A 7,011-nucleotide genomic window follows, 5' to 3' on the forward strand; every position below is an offset into this window, starting at 1 on the left:
TTGGCTCTAAAAGTTTTTTTTTTTTTTTTGAATATGAATAGGGCATCTCTTGATTTTAAAGTCGGTATTCCCTTTGTTCGATTGCTTGTCTTATGAAACCTGTGTGCCCTTCATGTATTTGACTTGTATATAATATTGTTACTGTTGTAAAAATTTGAAAGTCTCATTGTATAAATTAATTCCTAGTGTATTCATTCATTTGACTTATGAGTGTTATGATGCATGCAAAAAATAAATGTCCTAGCATCATTTGGACAAAGCAAGTCGATTTGTCTCCAGTTTTAAAATAATCAATTGTTTCAATATCGGGTTGAAGCCGCAGGTGTTGAAGTGTGGGAATGTAGACACCCTTTTTTTTTTCTTTTATTATTCAAGATAGGGAAGGGGAAAGGGGGAGATAAATGTGGACTTTTTGATGCAGGACCAGAACGGAAAAGAAAGAGGGCTCGTTTTTTTCTTATACAGAGAAGGAAGATTGATTTGTGAATTTCTTCAAAAATTCCTTGTTAAAACGTGGATGGCTGGGAGTCTGAAACCTTAGCTGAAATAGACCGCCGAATTTGGCCCAATCCCAATCCCAATCCCAATCCCAATCCCAACGACTTCAAAAATTAGGCACAAGACAAGAGTCCCATTGGACCAACTCAACACGGTTCCTCTATTCATCCTTTGCCAGCTGGGCCACGTGTTAGGGATTCGTGTGCTATCCCTCTCACGTGACTTGACCCTAACACTGAATGCCTTCTCCTTTTTTCTGGCTTAAAGATTGTGACATCTTTAAATGCAACCAACATTATATAAAAACACTCTCTAGTTGAGTCTTCAGTTTTTTCTGACCTAATCTTTTAGTTTTTCTGACCTTTTTTTCTTTTTCTTTTTCTTTTTTTTTTTCTTTCGAAAGAGAGTGCAGTTGTATGTTCAGAATTATTATCTTTTACCAAAGATAGATATTAAGATGATGTAAAGCTTGTTCATTGAAGATGAACAAAGCAATTAATAAAAAGAAATGCTACAGTTTCCAATGAATAAGCTCTAGATCATTTTGATACCTATTTCTTGGTAAAAGATTTGATACTTCTAGTATTTATCTCTTTAATATGATATGATATTATCTTATGAATTCTATTGATATTATTAATTGCTAAAGATTCAGCTAAATAGCAAATAGTTTGACGGTAATGGATTTAGTGAGTAGCAGCGTTGGTCAATTTTATAGCTAGAGACGATCCACCGGACCACCAAGAATATGTTACTTTTTTTTTTTTTTTCTTTTTTTTTTCTTTTTACCAAGAATATGTTACTTGTTATTAATCATATAAGTAGGAACCGACCAAACTTTTCCGTGGTAAATTAATTTCATTTGCTCCTTACACATGAGCTGGAGGACGGAGATTACAAGATTGGAGGACAATTTCATTCATTTATTTATTTTTTGCTGGAGACAATTTCTACCGTTTATTTTTACTTAACGAGGATCTCCGCCCATTTTTTTCACTAGAGTCGGCAAGGCAAACTCGTTTGAACAAGCTAGCTATAGACTCGTCACTCTCAATGGGAAAAGGAGAGAAACTCCATTGTATTTGGCCATAAAAAGCAGGCAGTCGGAGAAAAGGGCAACTAATTAACTATTTGTTAATTGACACACACCAACACAGTGAGAGAGAGAGAGAGATATCAAAGATTATACACATCAAAAACCGAGATTTCTCTAGTCTTTTTTTAAAAAAAAAAAAGAAAAAAGAAAAAAGCCACCAACTCACCTTTTTATGATCAATTGACTTACTATTCCTATATTTTATGAAATACATGACTACCCAAGCATTTCAACGGTCAGACACTTGTGCTTTACGTTTTCAAACTCCAAACTAAACACCGTAGCTCCACCGCCAACTACCCCCACGATAGCCAAAGTCAAAGAACAAAACATACGTACCTTTCTTGAGCCCTCACCCTCTCCGGCCACCACCTTATATATATATATATATATATATATATATATATATATATATTAGACTCGCCTTTCACTACCTCCCCACCATTATTCCTAAACCTTCAAAGAGTCCGAGATTATATATACACCAAAAAGATCGATAATCATATATATCAAGGCAATGAAGGGACAATATTCTCTTACATTAGCTTTCAATGTCATTTTCTTCATCATCTTCGTCCTCTTGCTCTCTAATTCCATGCATGTTGAGGGCTTGAGACTTCTCAAAGATCACTCTTCTTCTTCAACGATGGAAGCTGCAGGTTTATTCATAAGCCAAGATTATTCTGGACCCAGCCGTCGTGGAAGCGGCCACTGATGAGAACCATCATATCGTCAGTTTTTCACTTGGTCCAAGGAACTAAGCAAAGTTTAATTTCATCAGTTTTCAAGGAAAAGGCTTCATGATCAATGTAACAATTTAGCCTTTTCTTTTGCTTAATTTTGGGGTTTGCCCATATTTTTCTTAATTTGTTAGGATGCTGATAAATGCATGCATATATGCATGTCAACCAAGAACAAAAAGCGATTGCATGCACCCTCAACATTGTAAGGATTTGTACTGCTTTCGTAAATGTTAAATGCAAATGGGCTAGTCTCCTTTCTGAAATACGATACGATCTCTATATTACATGATTTATATTTTGTTTTGTTGTATTTAACAGTAGCTTTCGGAAAGTTCGAAGCATAGTCCTAACTAATAACAGTAGGCATGGATGCGGCGTAACAAAGAGACAATGGAGATCAAAAATTATTACACTTAACAATTATTTATCTATATATGCTACTTCCTCGAGGGCCAATAAGAAAAGAATTCATTCAGTTTATGCAAAACTAAAATCATTTCAAAAAAATCCTCTTTTGAACAAGATAAACATAATATTAACTAATAAGATTAAAAAATAAATAAAAAATTGAGAGAAGACTTGTGTCTCTATATTCTAGAACACAGAGATCTTATGTGGTTTGATCTAGTTAGGGAGAATACTTTTGCTATAGATCCCGTGTTGGTGCCTCCCGCCGTTGGCTTCGTTCTGACTTCCGTCGGTGCCGTCCTTGTTGTTGTAGAAGTTCGGGAAGGGTTGATGAACTTTTCGAGATTCGTATCACTTCTCGTACTTCTTGGTCATGTTGTCTCTAGTACGCCAGCTAAACTGACAGTCACTTATTTGGCACATTTCCTTTTTAATTTCTGTTTTTTCGCACTGATCTAATTGTATTAAGGCTTCTTTGTATTGCCCAGGCTTTTTCTATGTTTTGTGTTGATGTAATCATCCCCTTCCATTGTTGCTAAGAAAGAAAAAAGAAATAAAGAAAAAAAAATAAAGAAGAGATAATTGTCTTATGAGTATCAATTAACTTAGCTAATATTTATGAGAGAGAGAGAGAGAGAGAGAGAGAGAGAGAGAGAGAGATGTTCGAACAAGGTTTAATGGAGAATTAAGCTCCTATATAGTATACGTATGCTTGCATTAGGATCAGGCAAAGGTCAACTTAATTAGTACATTAAGCCCTGCGCGTAGAGGGATATTAATTAAAGAGAGACTAATTAATTAATTAGCGTCAAGCAAGAAACTTGTGCATGCGTAAAGAATCCCAACTAGTTTGACAAATTAATTGACTTGGCTCCCAACAATATTTCAACTGTCCAAATTAAAGGTGGACATTTACGTTTCCTTAATATTCCAATTAAGTTCGAATTCAAACCTATGGAGAAACAACCCTAACTACCCAACAACAATTAGTAACACCCAATTAATTAAGTCAACCGAAAATTAAGGCATTTCTTATGCTCTTATCTCGTCACCACATTATTGTTCATTGGATTCTCTCAAAGCATCAAGTATATATCATTCAATATATATATATATATTCTCTTATATTTGCCTTTAATTAATTAATTGCCATTTCCACCAATTCTTCTTTTTCTTTCTCTCCTACTTCATGCATGTCGAGGGGCCCAGGGAGACGCTAGCTCCCCCTTCTGATTTTGAATATGCATGTTGTTAGGGAATATTCGTCCCCTATCAATGTGGGGCCAGATTTGCCTTTATAATGGAATCCCGGATTTCGGACTTCGGTTTGGTCTTTAGATCTTGAGCCTCGATCATGAGCAGCCTTTAGTATTTATTAGGCCAGTCAAATCAAGTCAGCGAAGATATAAAACGTCTACATGGAGCCCTGCGCTTGACAGGGGTAAAAAAGACATATAGCACATAGGGGTATAAAAAGGGAGTATAAAAATTATTAAAGGGCAATTGATTATTCTCAGAGATCTCTCTCTCTCTCTCTCCTCTTCTTACAAACACTGGACTGACTTGATCGTCGGAGGAGGCTCCGCCGGCACCCCCGGGGGGTCTTTGTTGTTTTGCAGGTCAGGGCGCGGATGAAGGGACATCTCTGATGATGACACGTCACCAGCCCAAAAACATCATCAACACATGTGCACATATATATATATATATATATATATATAGTTTAAGCTAGATGGAATTGGGGAGGGCTTTGCCGCCATTGCTCTCCAAGGCCCCTCCTGATTCCGTCTCTAGCTAGGGCCAAGCCTAGGGCAAACGCTGGGGCTAGACGGTCATGACTTCCTACCTTTTTGAATCATTTAATTAGTATTCTAATCTTTGATATAATAATAGTTATTCACAATTTGAAGATGACTTTTCTCCTTATTATAATTCTATATTTTGAATTTAATATATATATATATTCCTCAACAATCTACGTACATTATACGCTAATATGTTTATCAATTCATAAACTTGAAACTATAATACTAATTCCAAAAACGAGTGATAGTTTATTGTTACTCATATTTATATGAATAGCTCACAATATGTAACATTAATTAATTGTCTAATTATCGATCAGCTTGTTTTGGAAATTAAAGAGAAGATGAAATTGTTGAAAGATGAGAAAAGTATGGATTTAGTGAGGATGGGTTTCTTTTCTTAAGTCAAGCTTTTTGTTTAATTTTGAGTCATTAGATTAATTATAAACGACGTGTAACATTTTAAACTCAATTAAAAGTGGGCCGTTTATCTCATCAACATATATCATCGTCATCCTCTTTAGAAAGAGATAAAAGGATCATAAGTTCTTTGGGTTTGACATAACCTATGTATTTTCTGGACTCAAACAAGGCCAGAGGCCTATAACTACTCCTCTCCCATTTTTCTTTTTCAATTTAAAAGCCATATCTACCGCACCTTTCTCCCCTCTATTGCTTCCATGGCAGGATAGAAATTTCTTACAAATCGGTTTATAGGAAATTTTTTATAACCCACATATAAAAATAACTTGTGTCATTTAAGCATGTGAGAAGCACATGTTTTTTTTATTAATGTTATTAAAAAAATATGCGAGAAGTACATGCTATTAAAATAATATATGATTCTCACATGCCAAGAGACACATGTCAATCTTATATGTGGACCGTAGAAAATTTTTGTTCTGCATGGCACACCTTCAATGTTACGAACTTCATCTGCATTTGGCTACCACCCTTCCTCCCGCTCGTGCTCACCACATACCGCCCTGATGGCTATGTGACGCACATGATGCAGCGGCCGCCACCACTAATACATTCATCGTAGAAATTTAGTTTAGAAAAATTGTTAGATTGTATTGAGATTTTTTTTTTTGGGATCGCTATCAATAAATGATCATAACCCTGCCTTAGCTTCGTCTCTAATTGTAGTAAAACTAGGAATAAATTGTGGTATTTATTTATTTTATGTGGATTAATATAGTCAATTTTTTTTTTTTTTTTTTTTTTGTAGGCCTATAATGAATTGATTTAATTTTTGGTTTCGTGAGGAAATTAATTCCTACTCTCACACTTCATATATAAATAAAATATTAAAATTAGCTAATTAAACTCTATTACTATTATGCGTTCGGTAAGGACAGAGAGTAATAGATTGCTCCACACACAAAACACAATGTCTTTTCAGTAACGATATAGAGATGCATCAAGCAACAAATATTTTAATATTTCACTCTACAACAGTAAATTTATGCTTTTTCAATATTAACGATTTACTGTGAATTGAAAACTGCATAAATTCTATATTAAACTCATCTACAGGACAAATCAAATCTGCAAAATGCCTAGAGTCACCAATTCTAATATGTAGTTGAGATGTTCGGGCATGATTGGGTAACCCATTTTTTCTTAATTATATTTTATTATTTTCGAAATACATGCACGTTTGGGTTGTTTAATTAAATTTGAATTCTACTTAAGTTTTATTCAACTTTTTTCGATTTTGTCTCAAGTTTTCTAAACCATCAAAATATAATTTCAAAAAATAAATTTTCTCAATAGTTGCAATTTTAAATATAATAAAAAAAATTGCATACTCAAACGCGCCCGAAAAAATTTGCAAATATTTGTAATGACAATACAGAGTGGAAACATCAACCCAATATCCAATACCATGTCTAAACAGGATATTTCAATTATTGTTATATTCGGAAAGCATCATCGGTTGAACAAGGTTGCTTTGATAAGGTGTAATGACACATGTCACCTCATATTCTTTTTGTATTCTTTTAAAAATGACATGACTTTTAAAAATCACCATTAAATTTATGATATATTACTCAAATTAATTTTAAGGGAACACGAAGAGGGCATAGAGAGGTGACATTTAGAATTACTTACATATCAAGGTACCGGCACGCAATCTCTGTGCGTCAAAGTTTTTCATTAATTCGTTTAGGGTTTTTTTTTTTTCTTTAACTCAATAATAATCACATGTTCTGCTATTCTTATTAAAAAAATTTATATATGAGAATCATATTTTAAGAATAGATATCAATTTAATAAATTATATTAAAAACAAAATAAAATAATTCACGGGGCCACAGCCGGCCTATAATTAAATAATTAATGCCTAAACAAATCAAGACATTTTGGAAATTTCCAATTAGCTACGCGGCTCCTAGTGAAGGGCAAAGAGCACCTTGGTCCTTGCTAGAGTAGTATAAAAATTGGAGCAAGAACA

The sequence above is a fragment of the Alnus glutinosa genome, chromosome 11, assembly GCF_958979055.1.
Source record: "Alnus glutinosa chromosome 11, dhAlnGlut1.1, whole genome shotgun sequence".
Lineage (NCBI taxonomy): Eukaryota > Viridiplantae > Streptophyta > Magnoliopsida > Fagales > Betulaceae > Alnus > Alnus glutinosa.